At 43.3% G+C, this 7,512-nt stretch overlaps 1 protein-coding gene across 1 annotated transcript in view; it reads left to right on the top strand.

The window, feature by feature from the left end:
- Nucleotides 1-7,512, top strand: part of rpl9 (ribosomal protein L9) — a 337,328-nt gene that overhangs the window by 146,243 nt on the left and 183,573 nt on the right. The window lies entirely within an intron of this gene.

Below are 7,512 nucleotides of genomic sequence, written 5' to 3'. Positions count from 1 at the left end.
TGTTAACTAGCAGTTTAGACATGTGGAGCTGCAATGGCTGGGTGGTGTGTTGAAACACACAAACACACACGCACACAAACACGTTACAGACAGTGGTGTTGAAATGCACAAATAAGGAATATATGTGCAATTTCCTCGAAAAAACCTTTGGCTCTTCTTTGAAAAAGATGTTTCCTCACTAAGACCAGGAGGGTGGATCACATCACTCCAGTTCTGAGGTCTTTGCACTGGCTTCCTGTCCAACAAAGAATTGACTTTAAAATGCTGCTGTTGGTTTACAAAGCACTGAATGGTTTAGGGCCAAAATACATCTCTGATCTGCTGCTACCTTATGAACCATCCCGACCCCTCAGGTCGTCTGGGACCGGTCTACTTTCTATAATAATAATAATAATAATACATTTTATTTATATAGCACTTTTCATGACACTCAAAGACACTTTACATTAAAATCATCATATATTAAAACAATACACGAAAAACAAAGTACACAATAGTCACACATTAAAAGCAGTTTTGAACAGGTGAGTTTTGATTTGTGATTTGAATGTGGAAAGGTCAGTGCAATCTCGGATGTTTCTGTTCCCAGAGTCAGAACTAAACATGGAGAAGCAGCGTTCACTTTTTCTGCTCCACATATCTGGAACAAAGTCCCAGAAAGCTGCAGGTCTGCTGAGACCCTCAGCTCATTTAAATCAAGATTGAAGACCTTTCTGTTTGCTGCTGCCTTTAATTGAACCACGTTCAATTAATATATTAATCAATTTCCTGCATTTCTGCATTTTACTACTGCATTTAATTTCACTGTTTTTTAATGTTTTAATGCAGCGAATGTTCTTGTTTTTGAAATCTCCTTTTCTTTTGCCTTGTGTTTTGATGCTTTTAATGGTTTTATGTGAAGCACTTTGAATTACCTTGTTGTTGAAATGTGCTATACAAATAAACTTGCCTTGCCTTGTTGTTGTACAGCTGACTGCACCCCCCAACATTCTGTAACAGAAACCTGTCACGCGATTATGAGTTCGAGAACTACCCATGTAACTGAATCTTTGAAAAGGAATACAGATGTCCAAAAAAACGACTTAAGTACAGTAACGAAGTATTTCTAGGAACTTCGTTACTGTGCACCACTGATTATTTCTATACATACATCATTGTGTCAGAACATGTGTAATTATAAGAAACTAATGAAAATCTAATGACAATTACACAAAAAAACGGCGAAAAAGCACAATAACATAAATTGCATAAATAATAACTTAACAGAGAAGGCAATACATCTCTTTTCATCAGAAACAAATCCTGTAACTTATTCATAAGTACATGAACACGTTCGTTGTTTTTTTATAACTGCGATAGACCACTTATGAATTCAATCCTGAAGAATTCAAATGATAGGCGAGAAACTGGCTTTATGGATGTGAAATTTCCCCATCAATAAATTGATGGTTTGAATTTGAAGGTTTTTGTTTTCGTAGTCGATTTCTTTGGCTTCTTGACACAGAAACGGGCACGATGTGGCCCTCTGTGTCATTGCAGACAGAAACTACTTTCATCAATGGCATAACCAACAACTTAGCCAAAAAAACTACACAGGAACACTGACTGAAGAATGCTAACAGCAGCACTGCAGGCAAACCATTCTTTTAATTCCAGACTTAAAACTTGTTTATTCGCATTTCTTATTTAATTCGTAGTGCTTTGTGCAAAACAATAAAACAGAAGGAGGAGCAGGTCCGGGACGAGCAGGAGCTGTCTTTATGGCCTCCATTAATCTGAATGATCCGGGTGCTTCAGGTAAAGTAGCTGCTTATCATGATTGAGAGCTGCAGCAGTGCTTTATGAGCCGTTACTGACACCATCCGACCTTTTATACTGACCAGTGCACTCTCATCTTACCGCTTGATGTGCTGTTCAAAACAAAGAATAATTAATGATTACATCCACCTGAATGCCTTCATACAAAACATAAAAGGAAGTAGGAGTTTATTGGCGTGTAGGTGAGCCTTTGATGAAGAAAGCCTGCTAGCAGCGGAGCTCCGGGGAAGTCTGTCCGCCTCTTTGGTCCAGACTGAAAGATCTCAACAGCTCTCCGATGGATTGCCATGCAATTTGGTAGAGCCATTTATGGTTCCCAGAGGATGAATCCTCCCAACTTGGGTGATCCCAAAGTGAGTTTCTCCTTTAGCACCACGGTGAGGTTGCCATTGGTGGCTTTGAGAGGAACGTCACACCTTTTAGATGGATTGCCAAGAAATATGGCACACACGTTCATGTCCCCCTCAGGATGAATTGTAATTGTTTTTCGCACAAATAAGCAAATATTAGCATGCTAACACGCTAAACTCAGGTGAACTAGTGACCTTTATACCTGACAAATCAGCATGTTAGTCATTAGCCGTGTTTCCATTCGAACGCCAAACGAATTTAAAGTTAACTTTTGAAATGTCGCAGAAAATAAATGTGAATTATGGATGTTTCAATTGGTTTGTAGCAAAGAAACTACAGTTTAGTTTAGTTACGCGTTACACATGGATGCCAGTAAACAGAGTAGAAAACACAACAAGTCTCCTTGGCCATCGAACTCAACTACGAGAGAAAAAAGGTCTTCGGGTTTCAATTGCAACATTTGAATTGTTCTTTCATGCCAGCTAGTTTGTCATGTTTCATGCTGTACAGAGACAAAGACAAGCGTTGGCCTGTTGCTGGAATATCTGGGAAGACGCCAACAGCAGAAACAGTTGATCAGTCATGTGAGATAAATGTTCAATGTCAGAATTTATTCAGCAAAGGCGGATACATAACCCATTGAGCAGATGAACGATTTTTCGGCACGCATTAGAGGAAGTTGAAGTATATTTCTGTGGTTCCCGTGTAGCCAGCGCATATCAAGGCCAAGACCTCTATTTCCGTGCACTGCTCGTGTAGCAATTTGAGATGTGAGACTGGAGTAGGAGTCGGGAGACAATGTGTACATCTGAATTGTTTCACAAGTAGCCAGTTTACGAGCTGATTTTAAACCAATCAAAAGCTAAATCGTCGTCGACGACATCCGGTGCGTTCCCGGATTGCGATGCCTTCTGCATCTTTTGCTCCGTTTACCTGCATTCACCCAAAGCCTGCTACAACTTGATTCGTCAAATACAACTCTGACTACAAACTGAAACCAGAACACTTGCGACATCAACATATTGTCCCGTTGCCTACAAAGTCTATGTATGAACACAGAATCTGTAAAAAAAAAAAAGAGAGACTAGAATGAGGAGAACAGAGCTCGATGACCTCTGATTCCACACTCATCAACTGCCCTCAAACTACTTCTGTACAATCAATGTTATTATCACACCCTCAGCTTGACTCTCCCTCTCTGAGGCTGACTCGGAGTGTGTTGGATCGAGGTTGTCGGAGGATCCGGGGCATGTGGTGGAGCTCGATGCAGGGCAGTGCAGGGCAGGGCACTGAGGTGAGTGTGGAACAGTAAACAGATGCCAAGTCAAATAAAACAAAACTCTGGGCAGCGGCACAAGCCCTGGCAGTCTGCTCGGGCCGGCAGAGAGAGAGACACATAAACACACACACACACTTTGACGTAGACACACTCGCTGCACACATGCGCTCTGTTTACACACGGCGTAGGCGGCACTCTCAGACGGCGGGGGATCCTGCTGCCTCTCGGTTCACTCAACTGGAGACTTAAGGAAATCTGTCCACAGATGTAGAGTTTCAACCGCAGTCACGCGAGGAGCCGTTGCACCACGCCGGTGCCCTTTTCAACCTGGTAGAAGCTCTGACACAGCAGGTGCACACACACTAAATGTTTGCTGTAACAACACAGCCTAATAACTGAGCCTCGAACACAGACACACACACACACACAGCCGGGCTGGGGATGGTGGTGACCTGCAGGGCCGTGGCCTGGCATGCGCGTTCTCATTAGCGGAGCAGGGCGTGTCCGGCTCCTGGGCGTTACGTCAAGAACACGACTCCCTTTGTCGCCGCCGTTTCACGGAAATCTCCATTCAGCCGGAGTGTTTTGTTTGGATCAAGACTTAAGCTCGGTCTATAAAGCAGAGTGATCGGTGTGAGAGTTTGCTGACAGCACTAATTATGGATATTAACAATGTGATACTTTTGTTGATCCCTGTGGAGAAAGTCTTGGCCTTGCCCACGGGGGCGGGGCAGGGCAGGGCAAAGCAGCACTTTTGCTAAACAACACTTGGGAGTGTGCTGTTAAATGGAACCTTTTAACCCCCAATGCGTTGCCCACTGTAGCTACCTAGAGGAAAAGAAGGCACAACTCACACCTGCAAAACATGAAATGGGACATATGAGAAACCTTTTCAGTGCTTGTGCACAAACGTTTGGATATCTGGAGTGACTACCAGCCCAAAAACTCAAATAAGACAACCCAGTCTTTTTTAATTTGTGGACTGCCTAGATCAGAAAACACGTGATACATCAAGCCATTCAGATTTAGCACATCTTCCCTTTGTCGAATGCAGTGGCGGCTGGTGGAAAATGTTCTAGGTAGGGCCATCCTATCAATTTCAGCAAACATCCCAGTATGATTTAATGCAAAACAAATTGAAGGATCAAACACGCATTATTACTTGGCAGTTAAATATTTAACATTTATTCCAACACGAAAAAAAAGCAGTAAATAACACTTATATAATATAATATAACATGTTTATTTATTGAGATGCCCCTATGGACCTTGTTATAGGAGGTAAAGATCAGGAGAAGTAAACATGAAGTGTAATTATGAATACTGATGTTAAATTAAGCTATGATGAGTTTTCACTGTTAATTTAACATCTCTATTACATGTTGATGCCTCCATGACCAAGTTAAGCAGATGAGACTGAGGACAACTATGTAGAAGAAAAGATGTTCACTTTGTCTAATATGTAGCTTGACAGAGTTCTCCATGTGTGTCCTGGTGTTCTCATGTTTCCTTACCTCCTCATTCCTCACTCCCTACCCTGGTGTTCTCATGTTTCCTTACCTCCTCATCCCTCACTCCCGTAACTGTCCGTGCTGGATCCGTCCCCGTTGTTTTAAAAAGCTAAATAAATGATGAGCATGACGTCATCCAGCTAGCCAAACCTGTCTGGTGTACAGCTAGTACAGAAGCTTTGCATGTACTGCTTCCCTTTCCTGCTGTCTGATTGTGAGGTCAGGCTGATCTGATATCAGCTCTTTGGCTGCAGAATCTCCGTCAAAGTTCTCCTCTCAAACGGGTCTTGGAGGAGTGCTCGCGCTGGCGCGCTCGCCGGCGCGCTCGCCTGTAGAGACTTCTCCTGACGAGAACGCGCAGCGAGGGGGGCCAAATCGTTCTGAATCTATTTGAGGGCGCAGATTGGCTAAATTGTATGTCACTCATTTATATCTTTAATCAGCAATTGGCTAAACTGCTTCATAGACCCGCCTCTTTTGGGCCAAAACGATTTGGCCCCCCTAGCTGCGCGTTCTCAGAGTGTCGTGCACACAGGCGGAGAGGACGAGCAGGAAAAGCATATAGTTTGTGCAGATATCATATTTTGCACACATTACTGGGTACATTCCATAGTTCAAAAACACAAATATTGACAATTTGTATACATTTTTTTTTTGTGTGGCTCATGGTGGGGCCAGGCCCCATGGCCCTCTATTGACCACTGGTCAAACGCAGGCATCATTCATTCGAATAAACTGCCCTGCATCTGAGTTTACACAAAGGTGTTAAGGGGCACCATATTTCCCTCGCAAGCCAATCAGAACAGACTTGGCATTTTAGAGAGGGCTTAGAGCAGAGGTAGCGAACACGGTGCCGCGGGCACCTGGTCGCCCGCGGGGACCATGCGAGTCGCCCGCAAGGCATGTTCTAAAAATAGCAGCTCCGTCTAAAAATTGTAGTTTCTGTTCTATTTTAATCAAAAACGCTTGCGTTCATGTAGATTTTAAAAGGAAGAGGCGCCGCACCGCAGGTTTTCAGGTTCTGAATGGCGGGCGCTTCCCGTTGGCACCGGACGCGCTGCCCCCGCCGCGATCGCACAACGTCGCCAGATCAGTCAGTCCTCGGAACAGGCCGCGGGGCAGCAACTCGTAGGTGGCGGGGGTAGAGGCGAGGCAACGCAGTACGATCGAAAAGGCCCAGACTAGAGGTTTGAACGCAGGCGACCAAAGACGCTCGCGTGCCTCGGAGGGTTGGATCCCCCCCCCCCCTCGGCTATAGAAAAGACTTCTTACTAGTTTCTTCGTGGAGAAAAAGGTACCCAAAAAAAAAAAAGCTGGTGACTACAGACTACAGGCCGGCATGCAGGCTTCATTGCGCAGTGCAAAGTTGACCCAGATTTCCCAAAATGTGGTGATTAGTACTAATGTAATGGATTCATTTAAAAATGTGAAAGAGTTGATTTTTTTTATCTTACATAACTGATCATTTGTATAAACATGGGACAGAGTTCATGATTTGTTCAAACATGTTACGAAGGAAGTGGTTAGTACAAACGAGACATGATGTGAAGATATGACAGTTAATGATTCATGATTACCTAAAAAAGTGATAATTTTTACAAAAATATAACAGGTGCGATTTTGAACAATATACACAATCATTGTTAATAACAATTAACATTGACATGTGATCAGTCTCTTCACATATATTATGATTATTAAAAGGTGATCTGTGCAACTTTGTTATTCAGGAAATTTGTATCAAACAAGTACAAGTCGCCCTTCGTACTGCTCGGTACCCTTGAAGTAGCTCTCGGGTTCAAAAAGGTTGGTGACCCCTGGCTAAGAGAGATCGGTGCTAAAACAAAGAGACACGTTCACAGACAGTGGTGTTGAAATGCACAAAGAGGGAATATATGTGCAATTTCCTCGAAAAACCATTGGCTTGTCTTTGAAACAGATGTGCTGACTGACTGACCCAGAGACGTATACGGCGTCTCTCTGTGTCACTCCTCCGCAGTCCTAATATGGTCTCTTCCGTTCACTGGTTGCAGAATACCAATATGGCGACGGACAAAATGCCAAACTCAAGGCTTCAAAGTCTCAGTCAAAATGATGGGTGACGTCACGACTTCTTATATGCAGTCTATGCATTTTGCTCGTCGCCATCTTGGTTTTTGGAACCAGACTTTTAAGTTGATCTGGTGAACATGTTGGCAAGTTATTTACAAATACTGCAGTGACGGAGCAACATTATCAAGTTTCTGGCCAACTGGTGAATGTACAAAGTTTAATATTCAGTTTCTTTTTGGTCTCCACCAACTCTTGAGGGGATAATCTGGCTCTTTAGCCGCTAAATTCTCCACTATGTTCGCCAGCTGGTTGCTAACTGTGTCTGTCTGCCGTTTGGTGCTGGAGCATGTAGTGCACAGTCACGCTTTTACAAAAAAAAACAACCACTGCAGCGTTTGACAGAGCGAATGAAAGCGGGAACAAAAAGTTGCAGCTCTTAACAGCCATGAGCATCTTGTTACACATTACATGCAGTCCTTTAATCTATTGTTAAAATAAGCA

Source organism: Melanostigma gelatinosum (genome assembly GCF_949748355.1).
Source record: "Melanostigma gelatinosum genome assembly, chromosome: 11".
Taxonomy (NCBI): domain Eukaryota; kingdom Metazoa; phylum Chordata; class Actinopteri; order Perciformes; family Zoarcidae; genus Melanostigma; species Melanostigma gelatinosum.
The sequence above is the reverse complement of the archived record's forward strand: the minus strand, read 5'-3'. Positions and strand labels throughout refer to the sequence as shown.